The 12567-nt window shown below is 48.0% G+C and overlaps 1 protein-coding gene across 2 annotated transcripts in view; it reads left to right on the forward strand.

Annotated features, from left to right (window-relative positions):
• MRTFB (myocardin related transcription factor B) overlaps positions 1 to 12567 on the forward strand; it is a 271910-nt gene that overhangs the window by 67527 nt on the left and 191816 nt on the right. The window contains exon 1 of one of the 2 annotated variants that reach the window (XM_035022303.1): positions 12346 to 12375. The exons of the other annotated variant lie outside the window; for it this stretch is intronic. The gene's annotated coding sequence lies outside the window, so the exon portion shown is untranslated. Of the gene's footprint in view, positions 1 to 12345; positions 12376 to 12567 lie in introns of those variants that run through there. 2 annotated transcript variants of the gene reach the window in all.

Here is a 12567-nt window from a genome sequence, read left to right on the forward strand (position 1 = left end):
AATGCTCTCTTCCATGTCTTCATGTTTATGTTGATGAAGACAGCCAAATTAACCAAGGAATGATACTAGGATTGTTTTTGGGGGGGGGGGTAATTCTGTTATTGCTGTAAAATCACACTTCTGTAGAGCCTAGTTCTGTGTATCCATGAGAGAGTATGTTCTAGTCAGTGTGCCTGAGGCTGGGATGCTCTTGACTGATATGAAAGAAAAAAATATTTTCTTTTAAAAAAAGATGAGCAAAAGAAGCGTTAAAGAAAGACTAGCACCAACAAGAGGCTTTCTCAGCAGAGGGATTGAAATTTCAGCAGATAGAAAGAGGGATGATTTTCTCATTGTGATTCAATGTGTTCAGCCGGTCGCCAGTCCACCCAAGACTTCAGGGAAACTCAGACGTGGGAGGGGTTCTCTTCAGTCTTATGAAAGTACCAGCCCGGAGACTAGTTTGTTATTATCCTGTTATCAGAGGATATAACTCTGGAGGCCAGGGGCCAATTTGGGGGTGGGTCGTCCTGCCCTTTGAGGTCTTTAGATCATTGTGAAGGGACTGGCCACTCCCACTGCATTCCGAGTCCTGGGGAAATTCCAACATCCCCACAAGGATGTCCCTGAATTCCTAGGGCCTTACTTCCTCACTGTCACCTGGGCCTCGACTTCCTCCTGGCTGGGCTGACTTCTCCCTCTGGCATTTGTGGGAATTCATTTGTCTTCGGTCTGGCAAGCATTCGGTCAGTCCCTCGCTGCCACTTCCATCACACGCAGACACACCCGGACACAGACACACAGAGACACAACACACACACACTCACGCACAGATAGGCAGAGACACACCAGACCCGAGGGTGCAGTAGGCTTTACAAGGGGCTCAGGGTCTGGAGGGAGTTTTCTATCCAAACAACTTTCAAGTGATCACTAGGTATATATATTTTTCAAGACTTTATTTATTTGAGAGAGAGAGAGCATGAGCAGGGGGAGGGGCAGAGGGAGAGGGAAAAGCAGCCCCCCGCCCCGTCCCCTGCTGAGCAAGGAGACCGACGTGGGGCTCGATCCCAGGACCCCGGGATCACGACCTGAGCTGAAGGCAGACGCGTAACCGACTGAGCCACCCAGGCGCCCCAGATCATTAGGTATCTTCAGAGTCCCCTGAATGTTGTTCCCCTTCTCCCTTCTTTTACTGTCCCTTCCAAAGATTCTTCTCCACTTTTTGTCTCATCAGAACAGTTCATTACTTCTCAACTCTCCAATTGCAAACTGCTCTGGGCGTTGCTTGCATGCATCTTCTCTCATGGACGTGCTCTGCTAAGAAACAGGCCTCCAGTTTGGGCTTTTCCTCTCTTGGCAGGTTTTGCCCAGGGAAAAGAGCAGCACAGAGATCGATTTCCATGCTGCTGTGAATTCCACCATGTGCCCTCACACAACCCTAAAGCCCTGGCCCCGTGTCTTTGTCCCTTCGGGCTGCTAACAGAAAGACCATAAACATGGTGGCTCATGAACAACAAACATTGATTTCTCACAGTTCTGGCGGCTGGGGAGTCCAAGATCAAGGTGCCGGCAGATTTGGTGTCTGGTGAGAGCCTTTTCCTAAGTTCACAGTCGGCCATCTCCTCTCTGGGTCCTCAGATCTCTGGGGTCTTTTTTATAAGGGCACTCATTTCCACTCCTGAGGGTTCCACTCTCATGACCTAATCACCTCCCAAAGACCCCACCTCCTAACGCCAGCCCCTTGGGGGTTAGGTTTCAACATATGAATTTGATGGGGGGGGACACAAACACTGAGACCATAGCAGGTGATTACACTCCATTTGTTATTACCATTTAGAGAGGGTTTCTGTTGGTGGTAACGGTGGTGGTTTCATTCATCTCTACCTGGTAGAATTGTTGGGAAGACCCTATGACAGGTGGTGGATAGTTGTGGTGGTGGTGGTGGTATCTACTGTGGATTTACGATTCTATTCTAAGTCAACTTACGACCTACTATTCTAGGAGATCCCCGTCCTGTCTCTTTGAACACACCAAGCTCTTTCCTGGCTCCAGGTTTTGGGTGTGCTCTTCTCTCTACTGGGGGTTCTTCTCCCATACTTGATACGTTCAAGATTGGTGTCTCAGTCTTGGTGTCATTACCTTAGAAGAACTTTTCCAGACCTTAGTGATTTCCTTCACAGCATTTGGCACAGCTCATGATTACTTTAGTTTTCTTTTGTACTTATCTGGAGCCTGTTCTCCTCCCGTAGGGAGTAAACTCTATGAGGACCCGAACCGTGTCTTGTTGTTGACTGAAACTCCCGTTCCAAACCCTCTCCCAAGAAATGGGTAGCTCTTAAGGGCCTTCTTTCTTTTTTTTTTTTTTTTAAAGATTTTATTTGTTTATTTGAGAGAGAATGAGATAGAGAGCATGAGAGGGGGGAGGGTCAGAGGGAGAAGCAGACTCCCCGCCGAGCAGGGAGCCCGATGCAGGACTCGATCCTGGGACTCCAGGATCATGACCTGAGCCGAAGGCAGTCGCTTAACCAACTGAGCCACCCAGGTGCCCCATTAAGGGCCTTATTTCTTACACCAGTTTTTGAATGGACACTTCCCAGGTTCCTCCTAGAAAACCCTGTCAACAATACCTAGGTAAACTCAGCACCTCATTTTTCTTTTAAGATTTTATTTATTTATTTATTTATTTATTTATTTATTTATTTATTTATTTGAGAGAGAGAATGCAGGAGGGAGAGGGAGAATCTTTTTTTCTTGTTTATTTATTTTACTTTTATTTATTTCTTTATTATTTTTTCCATTTTTAAAATTAAATTCAATTAATTAACATACAACGTATTATTGGCTTCAGAGGTCAGTGGTAGAGGTCAGTGATTCATCAGTCTTATATAATACCCAGTGCTGACTACATCACGTGCACTCCTTAATGTCCATCACCCAGTTACCCCATCACCCCACCCCACCCCACTCCACTCCAGCAACCCTCAGTTTGTTTCCTATGATTAAGAGTCCCTTATGGTTTGTCAGGGAGAGAGAATCTGAAGCAGACTCCACGCAGAGCACAGAGCCCAATGCAGGGCTCTATCTCACAACCTTGAGATCATGACCTGAGCCAAAACCAAGAGTCGGATGCTTAACTTGCCTGAGCCATCCAGGTGCCCCAGCACCTCATTTTTAAAAAACTTTTTATTTTCAAATAATTTTAGACTTATGGAAAAGTTACAAGAACAGCGGAGTATTCCCATATACCCTTCACTCAACACCTCCAAATGTTAGTGTCTTTTAAACTATAGTCCAGGGGCGCCTGGGTGGCTCAGTCGGTTAAGCATCTGCCTTCGGCTCAGGTCATGATCCCAGGGTCCTGGGATCGGGTCCCATGTTGGGCTCCCAGCTCAGCGGGGAGTTTGCTTCTCCCTCTCTCTCTCTGCCCCTCTCCCCGGCTTGTGCTCTCAGGTACTCACTCTCTCAAATAAATAAATAAAATCTTTTTAAAAATAAAAATAAAATAAACTATAGTACAATTATCAAAACTAAGAAATTAACATGGGTACAATATTATTAACTAACCTAAGAACTTTGTTCAGATTTCACCAGTTTTTTCCTCTAATGTCCTTTTTCTATCCAGCGTCCCACACTGCATTCAGTAATTGGGTCTCTTTAGTCCCCTCCAGTCTGTGACAATTCTTCAGACTTTCCTTGTCTCTTATGACTTTGACACTTTTATTTTATTTTATTTTATTTTAATTCCAGTATAGTTAACCTATAGTGTTATTATTAGTTTCATGACTTTGACACCTTAAAGAAAATACCGGTCTCGTATTTTGTAGAATGTCCCTCAGTTTGGGTTTGTCTGATGTTTTCTCTGGATACAACAGGGGTTATGAGTTCTGGGGGAGGATGCCATGGAGGTGAAGTGCCCTTCTTATCGAATTATATCAGGCATAAAAACATAACGTAGTACTAGTGATGTTAACCTCAATCAGTTGGTTAGTGTGGCGTTTATAGGGTTTCTTCACTGTGAAGTTACTATTTTTCTCTTTATAACTAATAAATATCTTGGGAGGGAAACTTCAAGACTATCCTGTTTATCCTCAAACTTTTGCCCACTTAAATTTTAGCATCCATGGATGGATTTTACTGCAGCAATTATTACTGCGCTGTTCAATGGTGATTTTTATTTATTTGCCTCATTCACTCTACATTTATTTATTCATTTTTTGAGGGGAGGTGCGAGCAAGCGGAGGAGGGGCAAAGGGAGAAGAATAGAGAGAATCTTAAGCAGGCTCCGTGCTCAGCACGGTGCCTGACATGGGGCTCGATCTCAGGACGCTGAGATCATGACCTGAGCTGAAATCAAGAGTCAGATGCTTAACCAACTGAGGCACCCAGGTGCCCCTCACTCTACATTTATTAATTGTAATTCTTCTTTAAGGAGAGACTCCCTCCCTCCCTTCTTTCCTTCCTTCCAACAATATGAACTCAAGGACATTTATTTTATTATAAGGCTTATAATCCAATACTATTGTTTTTTGTTGTTGTTGCTCAAATTGTTCCAGCTTGGGCCATTGGGAGCTCCTTCAGGTTGGCTCCTTTAGCCTTAGTAAGCACCCAAACTTTTAAAGCAATTCCCTAATTTCTGGTACTGCCTGGTATTCTTGGCTCATCTTGTATTTTCCCTACCCCAGGTCTGGAAGCAACCTCTTCTCCCAGGAGCCCTGGTTCCTTTTACTGGAGTATGGTGTTTAGAAACCAAGATATTAGTGGTAAGTGTGCTCATTGCTACTGAAAAATCCTTGCTTCTAGGACCTCTCAGTGTTCAGAGCTTGGAAATATGTATATCAATCTATGCAAACACATCTATATTTATATCTTTATGTGTCTATCTTTCTGTTTATTAAAAAACTTTAGTTTATTACAAGACTGATTTTAACTCATCACCATAGGATCATTCTAGCCTCCCACCTTATTTGTAATTTTCTTCATTTGCAACTTGTTTTTCTTTTTTTTTTCATTGAAGGGTGATCCCTAAATCTTGATACATTGTAAAACACCTTCCCTTCTTATTCCTCCCCACTTCCTTTCTCCTCTGGAAATGGCTGGCATGAGAACACAACATTCAACTCTGAATGCTGCCATCGGAAGCTAGACAGAAAAGAACCCAGCAGATTTCATGGTCCTTCTTAGTGCAAAAAGCACTAATTACATACTTAATATTTTATCGGCAGTAGGGTGCATGAGGTCAGCCCAGGCTCTGGAATGTAAGCTTATTGTTCCAGCCAAATGAATCAGTTGCAATGGGGATACAAATTTATTTGAGCAGCTGTCTATCAACAAAGTCTTGGGGGGGGGGGGTGGAGAAAAAGGTAGTTTTTCTGTTTTCTGCTCTAGCCCTCTGGAGAAAATGCTCGTCTAGTGGTCCTCTTCCCTTGACCGCTGTCCTTGCTTCTGAAAGCACCTTGCTTCTTGGGGCTGCCTTCTTATCTCCTTATTGATTTCTGCTCCTCCTGTTCCCAAATGCATGCTCTTCTCTTTTCCTTTGACTCCCCATCTTTATTTCCCTCTTCACAGACCTTGTGAACTTTCACCTGAAAGCGGATCTTTAGCAGAAAACTTTCATGGCTGGGTCTTCAGAAACATTTCCATCAGAAAAACCTCGTTTACTCTTTCCTTTATTTTGTTGTCTGAGGTTTGGTTTTTGTTCCCTCAGTCCCCTGTCCTTGTAACACTTCAGGTGTGGGGGAATTTTTGTTTTTCTGTTCTTTCATACCAGCTTGGAGTTGTTCAGCATGAAACCTCAGGAATGTTTTCTTGAAAACCCAAATTTTGCCCACTGTGCTCCAGATATAGGAAGATAAGGAAGGAGGGCAGGAGTTGCTCACTCTGATGGCATACAGAGCTTTTATTATTTGAACCTCAAAAGCCTGACTCTTTTAGCTCCCTCTGGGAAGAAAGAAGTAAGCCCGTTCCAGGTATTATTTTGTGTGTGTGTTATCAGTGATTGCAGAAGCCCACAGGCCTATTTGACTGGGATCCTGCCACTCCCATAGCCAGGGGTGGGAGGCTACCTTCACAGTGCTTGGGCTGACCAGGAATGAACCCAGAGTACTCCAGAGCAGGAGGAAGTCAAGTCCATGAGAGAGGGAGCCTCAGGAGAGCCCATATTTTCTTAGCTCTATCCAGGTAGCCTGATATTGGCAGCTGGGCAGCTTCCCCCGAGGTACAAGGGGTGCTAAACCATTGTGGGCACTGAACCATTAAGGAGACAATGAAGAACTCACTTCGAGAATTCCAAGAATACTCTTCATTCTTGGAGGGAATGCTTAGCAAAGTCACTTAGGGTTGGCAGGAAGGGAGGGAGCATGTGGTAAGTAATAATATTAATAATGATAGTTACAGGGGCATGCTCAGTAGTGGCAGCAGGGAATAATAATGAGACAGTGACAGTCAAGGTAACAGTGATAAATGTGGCTGAAATTTAATTCAGTTCTTCTATTTCATTGAATTCGCACAATTGGGTGAGGCAGGTACTGTCATTAGTCCCATTTGACATCTAAGAAACTGAGGCTCAGGAGAGATTAAATATGGTGCTTGTGGTCACAGAGCTGCAAAGTGGCAGAGCCTGAATTAGAATCCCAAAGCTGCTTTCTGAGATACTTTACTGGTAGTCTTCTTGGGAGGGTCTGTCTCGTAAGTGTAGGGCTTTGGTTCTGCTGAGCTGTATATGCAGGTGGTTATGGCTGATACTGATGCATAAGTCTCTCCCCACCTCCACAGCGCTAGTCGGATGGCCCAGAGAAAGGGAGCCACCAAGACCCCAACCTCTACAAGGCTGCAATCTAATGGAGGAGGCACATGCAAGCTATTTGTAGGACCATGCCATGGGGAACGATCCCAGCACCAAGGGTGAGGTCATCAAACCGAGTATCTGAAGATTTGGCTGGTGTTTGGAAGCAGGGAGGTAGGCATGGAGGGAAGGCATGCCAGGCAGAGGGACCAGCATGAGTCAAAGCACAGAGGCGTGAAATAGCAGTCTGTGTGGTCCTCAGTGGTAGAGACCCTGTTCCCCTCTACTATCCCATGGTGAGCCACTAGTAATGCAAGGGTCTCCACCTCGGCAGTGCATCAGAATCCCTGGGAAGCCCCATGAAAATGCAGAGGCCAGGGCCCCACCCCAGCCAGTGAGCCAGAATCCTCAGGACCCCTGCCTGAGCTTCCTTGCTCATCCAGCTGGTGTTTGAGCCATAGCAGAAAAGTGTTTCTTGAGTGAACAAATGAGCAAATGACCACACCATGTGTATCAATCAGGATAGACTAACCCATGCTATGACAACCATCAACCCCAAATTCGCAGTGGCTTAAAATGATAGAAGTTTAGGTTTTGCTCACCTTGTATGTCCACGATGGATTGTCCGGGGGCTCCGCTCAACAGAGCAGCAGTCCAGAAGTGACATCTACTCCCTCTGCTCACACTCCTTGGCCAAGACTAGTCACGTGACCCTACCCAAGCGGACCAGGAAGTTCCATCTTGCACGTACCCACAAGGTGGGAAGCCAGAGGTCACGGGTGAATGGCACAGATGATGCCCAGGCTCTAGGAAGCTGGTACCATCAACTTCATTTTCCCCGTCAAAGTGAGACTTCAAAAGCTTGCTCAGGGCGAGATCGAAAATATGGAACTGGATTTGAGTTCATTTTTAGTTCTTTTCCTGGCTAAAGCCCTTTTTTTTTTGTAATGAGGGTGGATGATGCATGGTGTTAAACTTAGTGGTTAAAAGAAGTCTGGGATCTGGATTGCCTCCAGAACTTGAGCTCTGTCACATACCAACGGTAGGAGCTGGGCAAGTAACAGAACCACTATGTGCCCATCAGCAAGAGAGCCAAAGGATGGAAAGGGCACAGGAAGGATGTGTCTTCTGGAATAAAGCGTTTGGAATCAGATAGCGCTTATCTGAGTGGGACTGATATTGTGCAGGGGTGGGAGGGCTAGAGGTGAAAAGTTGGTCAGGATTTGGGGCGGCTCCTGACACAGCCAGGGAAGAGGTACACCTGTTCCCCATAAGCTGCTCCTTTCCTGATCACACCCCTGTGAATGTTTGGGCTGCAAGGAACAGAGAAGCCAACGCGAGTTGATTTAACCACGCATGCTTTAGTTTAGGGAAGGGGACATCCAGGGCCTTAGAGGTCTGGGGTCAGTCCAGCAGCTTGGCGATGTAGTCAAGGACCCAAGATCTTTGGTTTCTCTGTTTCTCTGCCAGGTAGCCCCTATCTTATCCTGCAGCTGTGGGTAAAGCTGTGAGTGGCAACACAGTTTCCACAGAAGGCGGGAGAGTGAGCTGGCTTTCTGGTACTCTCCCTTACAGCCGAGAAACTTCCCCTCGCTGCTGTCCTAGTGAGTCTGTCTCCGAGTCTCTTAGGCTCCACTTGGCTTTGGCCTGCGAGGGGTCAGTGTTCTTGGTGGGAATGCTAGCTGGTTTAAGCAGAGAGGGGAACATAATAAAGGATGTTAGGTACCCCCACAGAATCTTTGCGAGGGCTGGAGAAAAGAGAGACTGGGGCTAAGCATCTAGGAAAAATGCCCCAAAGCACACTGCACGCCTGGGCCCAGGAGCTAACCACCACCCTGCCTGAGCTTGCTCTCACTGGTCAGCACTGGTGTAGCTTCTCCATCGGGAGCTCTACCCTGCAGCTGCTGTCCCCCAAACTGGCTGCTGTAGCCACCAGTCACTGCAACAGAACTGAGGCTCAGGATCGGATTCAGCCTCATGTGATGTGTCTGGCTGGCGGAGCCTACATCACATCCCCTGTCCTAGTTGCAAGGGAGGCAGGAGATTTGCATCCTGCTTTCTACTCTGGGGTGCCAGGACTTTTAATGTGATATTTCCTCAAATTCAGATTGACTAGCAGTATGACAGCTGTGTCATTACCACCTGCCCGTCCTTGACCATTGACCAAGCACTGGTGGGGCAGAGGTGGTAGGATCCCGTAATGAGCTTGGATTTGCCCAGCAGGGCAGGATGTATATGTGGGGACCAATGTCATAGCTCACCGCACTCTTCCGTCTCCACTTGGGTTTCCTGCTCTCCGCTGTCCCCACATGCTCATGGTACTCACAGATCTGGGATGCCTCTTAAGGCCCCAGTCCACCCTGCCTTCCCAGCCCCCAAAACTTACCTACCCCTTGCTGATCCATGCTGTCTGTCCCTATCTCTGGAATGATCTCCCCTCTCCCCCTTGCCTAGTTCCCTTTGATGCGTCCTTCAAAACTCGGTTCAGGTAAGTTCTTTCCTATCCTTCCACCCATCCTGCCTTTTTTCCTTTTTTAGTCATTTGCTCTTCTTTTTCATTTTATTTATCACCCATTTATTTCAACACCCATTGGTGTTGAATTATTTGACACCTGTCTCTTCCTCTAGGCCATACATGTGATGTGGGCACGGACTGGCCTGTCTTGCTGATGGCTACTAACACAGTAACTGACGCTTAAATGCTTAATAAGTTTTTATTGAACGAATCAGCACTAGACAAATCGCATTATAAAATTTTTCCTGGATCAGAAGGCATTTTAATACCTCAGAGGTGTGCATATTAGAATCACCCCTGGAATGTTTGTTTGTTTGCTTTTGTGCTATCCAAGTGTAAAGCGCTTTATGGACGCTGCTGTGTCCAACCCTTCACCGATGAGGCTTATTTCCATAGTAAGCCATTGCCATTCATGGGAACGTGGGGCATGCCTTTTGTTAGAGTAGAAACCTTACTTTGATTGGGGTACAATGGCCTGAGTGTGTGGCAGCTTCAGTTCCTGTAAAAACCCTTTCCCCAGTCATGATGTCACTGTGGTTATATTAATCCCCAACCTCACCGAAATTTTCTTAAGAAGTCTCAGATTATTTTTCCTTTTTTTGCTTTTGCCAACAACTTAAAAATATCTGGGTAGCTTTTCCTCTATAAGTGGAGCCTTTTATAAAACTGGCTTCCAGCCTCCCAGAAAACAGGGAAGAGAGAGTGCATCCGAACTTCAGGAGTGTCTGGTCTCTTTCCACAATCGGGGGGGGGGGGGGTGTGGGGGTCATTTTGTCCATTAAAGAGCATGTATTTTTTGCTAGAACTAATTTTATTCCCATGCCTGAGCAGATAAGGTCATATCCTCCAACTTGATCGGGGATCTGTACTGGGAGATGGTGACAGAATAAAACATCACAGACATCGCACCTTATGGTAATAATAGCTATAATTTACTGAGAGATTAATCAGTGCAAGGCACTTTTCTACATGCTTCATGCATATTAACTTGGCTAATCCTCCCAACAACCTCTCTATGTCCTTATTTAAGACGAGAATACTGAAGCACAGTCCACCCAGAGGAGAACATACAGTGTCATATATATACTAGAGCCCTGATCTCAGGGGATTTCCTGGTTTTCAATTTCATGGAGACACGGGCATTTGGGGCCGTGTCTTGTTAGTCACGGAGTCCAAAGTCTGTGGTTCTGGGGACAGACCAACCTGGCGTGTGACCCCAGCCCTCCCACTTACTACCTGTGTACCCTTGGGCAACTTCACTCCCCTCTTAGCCCCTTGATTTCTGTATCTGAATCAAGGACAGCCATACCTCCCACATGGGGTTTTGGGGAGGATTAAGTGGGTTAATGAATGGACAGTACTTGGAGCAGTGCTTGGCACCTGTTGTTGCCCATCTGATGTGATTTCCCCTGCTTCTCTCACTTCCTCCATCAGGTGGATTGGGTGATTTTGGCACATGGAGGGGCACTCATAACCTCTGATCTACAGAGAACGGCCCTGTTTCTGGAGGGTTGGAAAATGGGCAGGCCAATATTTGCTGATGTTGATGTGACTGTCAGGTGGGCTGGGTAAACCTGCACAGCCTTGATGCAAGGTGAAGGAGTAGCTAGAACCTCCAAGGCTCTGGATTTTATGGCCATTTGCTGGCCCACATGAACCAGCTCATGCTCACTCATGGGACTTAGGTGCCAGGCAGTACTGGGCTCTGGACTCAGGCTTAGATCCATGTCCTGTCTCACTATGGGAGCTCAGGCCAGTTTCTCCATCTCCTCCAGTCTTCATCGTCCTATGAAGAATATTTCCTATGAAGAATTAACTTGGAAGAATATTGGTAGCAACCTGGAAATGCTCTCAATGAATGCGAGCCCCTTTGCTTTAGAAACAGTTATATAGGGGTGCCTCGGTGGCTCAGTTGGTTAAACCGCCCAACTCTTGATTTCGGCTCAGGTCATGATCTCAGGGTCCTGGGAGTGAGCCCCAGGTAGGACTCCACCCTCAGTGGGGAGCCTGCTTGAGGATTCTCTCCCTCTCCCTCTCCCCTCCTTCTACTCTCTCTCTCTCTCTCTCAAATAAATAAATAAATATTTAAAAAAAGAAACAATAATGTAATGTTAAGAGTTTACCCCTGGGAAGAAGACACACCTTTCTCTGCATGCCCTAATATCTGTGTATTCTAGATCTATGTCCTGTGTCCCATTCTACTGTGCTCTCTACAATCAAAAGGCCACCACTGTAAAGAGGAGACAACTGAATATAAGAATATAAATAGTCACATAGTTTTCAGGGCCCCTATTCTGAGCCTGGCACAGGGAGGCCTTAGGGAGCTCATGTAATGCGGAGAAGCATTTTCTGGACAGCAGCTCTGTAAAACCACAGAGACTGTAGCAGGGGGCCTCCCAGGATCTCCTGCCTCCTCTCACCTTGGTGAACCTTGGGAGGGACGTAGAGACGGGCTTATGAGACTCAACGCCCTCAGCCAAAGGAGGGCCAAGGCCAGGGCCTGGGGTTGTCATGGAGGCGAAAAAATGGGGCTTTGGCTTGGGCGTCAGACAACCCCGGATGCCAATTCCTAGCAGTGTGACCTGGAGCTACTTAATCTAGCCAAGCCTACGTTTTCTCCTCGCTGGAGTGGGGAGGATGGTAATATCCACTTCGTGGGGCTGTTGTGAGGACCCAAGGGGAGTTGCAACACTACTCTGAGCCCAGTAAGCACTCCAAGACCGGCTGCTAGGATTACTGCTGTCAGTGCGGTCTGAGCCTCTGCAAAGGCTCGCAGGTCCAGGGCCCCGGGCACGCGCATGCGCACCCGGCCGGCCAGGTGAGGGGAGTCCGCAGTCGCGCACCTGGCTTTTAACCCTTCGCGGTCACGGACGTGGGCGGAATGGCTGCAGGAACTCGGACGCGGGGTCGCGAGCACGGCTTGGCCTGACCCCGCGGCGGGCTGCGGCTTCTGGGGAGCGCGCCGTACCGGCTCCAGGCCGGGGTCCGCGCGTGCGGCGCGGCGCCCCGGGGTGGGCGGGGGGAGCGCCGAGGGGAGCGAAGTCTCGCGAGATCGCGCGCGGCGGCGGCGGCGGCGGCGGCGGCGGCGGCGGCCCGGGAGGTGAGCTGCGGCCGGCGGTGGCGGCCGTTGGGGGCTGAGGAGGGGGTGAGAGCGGCGGAGACGGAGGGCCGGGCGGGGGGAGCGGGCCCGGCGAGCGGCTCGCGTCCTGGGCGGCCGCCCCGGTGTGCCCGGCGGCCGCAGCGGAGCCGCCCGGTTCGCGCCGTCCCGGGACCCGCGCGGGCGAGGCGGGGC

This window comes from Mirounga leonina, unplaced genomic scaffold (assembly GCF_011800145.1).
Source record: "Mirounga leonina isolate KUSES-001 unplaced genomic scaffold, KU_Mleo_1.0 Mir_175, whole genome shotgun sequence".
Classification (NCBI taxonomy): Eukaryota; Metazoa; Chordata; class Mammalia; order Carnivora; family Phocidae; genus Mirounga; species Mirounga leonina.